Below are 4,034 nucleotides of genomic sequence, written 5' to 3' on the forward strand. Positions count from 1 at the left end.
AAAAGGAGAAAGGGTACAATTTTTGTTGATATCAAAGGAGATGAATTAATAAGAATAAACTAATTAAATTAATAAAATGGAAGATAAAACTTAAAAAACCTTTTAATTTTATCAACCCAAATTCTCATATTAATTTCAATTTTTATTATTACAAGAAAAAAACAATTAGCTTAAATAAATAATTTAATTGAAAAGAAAATAATTTAAATATGTGCCAACTTTATTAATATTAGTCAATTATTTTATTTTTTTATTATTTTAGCAATTATTATCAAATAAGTCAAATAAAAATATTATTTTACTGAATCAAATATTTATTGTTTTCAAAGTTATAATTAGATTTATTTTGATCATATTATTTATTAATATTATATGTTTAAACATTTGAATTTTTTTATTTGTTAGGCCTTGAATTCAAGATAAAATGAAGAGAAATATTTGAATTAGGAATATAATAGAAAGAGAGAAAAAAAATTAAAATTAGGATAATAGTATTAGATATAGGAATAGGAAGCCTATTAAAATTAATTAAAATTTTAAAATTATTGAAAAAATTAATAAAATTAAATAGATTAACTAAAACTAACAATATATAAATGAAAATATTTAAATAATTTGTCAATTGATAAGTTTATTTGTTTTTAATTAAATTTACTACTAAAGTTTGAAAACAATATGAACAGTTTGTGATTAAATTGGAAAAATTAAGAGGTTTGATTAAAATTAATTATCACAAATATTTTATTTTTTTTATCATTTAATCTATATTTTATATCTAATTCCACCTCATATTCATCTTTAATAATATACATTCATTAAAATATGAGATAAAATAATATCTATTAAATAATCTATCATTATAAAATTTATAATTGGATTCGACTAGTTATTTTAGATTTAAAAAAAAAATTATTTTAAAGGTTTTATAATTAAATATATTAAATTTCAATATTTTTAATTAACATATAAGGTATATTTTCAATAGAAATTCTAATAACAATTCTTTATATTTTTCATAATTATATAAATAATTTTTTTAATATACAATTATAGTAAATAATAGATTATATAGCAAATTAGATTTCTATTCAAATGAACTTTTTTAATTTATTCTTCATTTTATTTTTTATTATTGAAGAAAAAATTATAAAGATCCAACACATGAATTCAACTACATGGATCCTTACCCATGTTCATATAACTCTAAGATTTCTATCATATTTGTTTCACTAGTTTACCATATAATCACATGAATAACATGGGCTATATAGATTAGTTCATAGTTTAAATGTATACCTTATTTGCAGAATAATCAATGCTCCACAAATAAATCAAGCGAGTCTTTTAAGGATGCCAAGAAAAAGCCAATGCACTACCACTCAATGCACACACTTCACACTTCTGTATGTGATTTTCTTCTTTTTCTAATGAAAACAAAAACTTGGCTATTTATAAAGTCATGGCACCTTTTGGCTAATAGTTGCATCACTTTATATATATAACTATTAAGAAGAGTTGCATTTCTTTACGTAGTTATATCTTTTGGCAATATACATGACTTTTTATACGATTATTCTTGATACTGATTTTAAGTCTAATGGATCCGGGTTAATTCACATGGGTGACCTAAACCATATTTCCAATATCTTCCACTCACACATGAGGGGTCAACTCTCATTTCAAATTCTGTAAATTTCATACTTTACAAATGGACCGTGTGACCAGTGCATACTTCGAGAGCTCATTTGCTATATACTTGTTAGGATAATATAGCATCTCGACTGATGGAGTTTAGAGTAGATGTAGTATGCAGCACACTAGATCATTTATCACATTCAAATCTCTTTCGATCTCGTTCACATATCTTGAGTTTATAATTATGTCCTTATCTCAATGATAAATATAATTGGCCGGCCTATGAATAAAGACTAATGTGACAATTCCAATGATCTTTTTCTTTTCATGATACTCTCAACCTTAATTTAACTTGCTTTTCTATGAATGCCCCTCCAGGCCGAATCTTTCATAGTCTTTTGGTAACGCCCTAAGATAGCAAACATTAAACTAAGTCTCGAATAACTGATTAGAGTCATGAGGATACTAGGTAAAGATTACTTATAATCTTTAGAGTCTCGCACAATATCAAGTAGAGATCACGCTTGTATTCCCCTTAATGGACACAAATTGCACATGTGGTATAAATCACATGCTATGGTATTTGCTCCTTTCCCATGGAGGTGTATCTTTATAAAATACCACACAGATGATAGTTCAAACACCCCAATACCTAGCTTTGAGTTCACTTGTTTACTTTTTCACATTGAAACTCACATCTGGTGTTCAAGACAGATAATGTGACTCAAATTACATATGGTCAATGTAATTACTTAGCTTACAATGACCCTAGTTCTCGTCTCTTTTCCAAGGTGACATTTCATGTTACAAGCTTTAAACTCTTTATATTATTATCACATAAATAATATTAAGCTTGTAACTGTCTCATCCCCATCCACCACTAAAATTACAAAGGTGATTGCCTTGTGAGAAGGCTAATCTTTTTATCTGTTTGACATACTCTTCAAGTTCTAACTTATGTTTCAAACATATATAGTCATATATGTATATATGAATCTGTTAGTAGTATGCCCTAGAGCAAATCATTTAGTATGTATCTAGTATATATTTTATTAATAAAAGACAATTTCACTTTTCCGTTTACATAATACATTTATATGTAATAGAAAAGGTCCATTGATATTTTGTTAGAAATTCTATTCTTAAGTTGTTAAGAATATGAGTGACAGTATTTATAGCAAAAAGTATCGTAAATTGGTTCACAATTGAGGATACTTCACATAGGACATGACTATCCAGAAAGATTGTATTCATGTTTGTTCCCAAGGTATTTATATGAGATATAAATAAGATGGAATTGTGAGTCTCATGCTATATAACAAACATGATAGACACTTATACATGATAAATAGGTTGAACCAGTGACGCATATGACTAGCACATGGAGTTTACTCTTGTCAATGCATTATCGTATATCATATTAATGCATATAATCTTTAGACCTGAGATAACAAAGTTACCTTGTATATACGTGGTTTGAGTTTGATACTGCTTTCATACTTGTACTGTGTATGGGTATATGGACATGTGTTGGCTCCTACTAGTTATATATGGAGATAGGTGTTGATTAAGATGGAATCTATTACCCTAAGTAAATAGGGATAAAATCCTATGTTCATTTAATTATTCTTGATGTTTTAAGTTCCTGGCCAGAACAGACAGATTTAGTCAGAAAAGAGTTTCTGACAAGAAAATCTAATTAATCAAGAACTAGAATTAAAAGAGAACATAATATTCATAGCAAATGGGGTTTGACATAAACCATGACTCCAGCTCGAATTGGGATTTTATAATAGAGAGATTCTAGTGCATGGTAACATATGATTAAAGGTTCATTTAAGGTATTCCTTATTACTGATTGGGTGGCTATGGCACGCTATGCTAGGTATCAACCATAGTCTATGAGATTCCTAAGATGATTTAGAGAAATCATTTATGGTAAGAAAGAGTTCTGATGATATTAAGAGTTAATATCATAACTCATTACCAATTAGTGATGAGCCTAGTGAGTCACACACATATACAAGATAATCGCCAAGTAAAATATGATTTAAATTGATTAATTAAAGAGTTTAATTAATTAATTAAATAGGTTTGGTTTGCAATGAGATTGCAAAGTCCCTAGCATGGCTTGAAACCAAATCTAGGTTATTGGATGTATAGTATAAGTTAAATTTATATTTAAAGTGTTTAAATATGAATTTAATTATGAGAAATTAATTAATAGAGATTAATTAATTTATATTTAATATAAATTGATTAGAATAGGAGAAATAATGATTTTGGATTGAGAACTCAAAATTACAACATAAGGGTAATTTGGTCATTTCACATGGTGACTTGTGGCACCATGAGATGGTGACACATGGCATCATATAAGTTTGCCATTTGTCTTCCTA

Source organism: Hevea brasiliensis, chromosome 13 (genome assembly GCF_030052815.1).
Source record: "Hevea brasiliensis isolate MT/VB/25A 57/8 chromosome 13, ASM3005281v1, whole genome shotgun sequence".
NCBI lineage: Eukaryota > Viridiplantae > Streptophyta > Magnoliopsida > Malpighiales > Euphorbiaceae > Hevea > Hevea brasiliensis.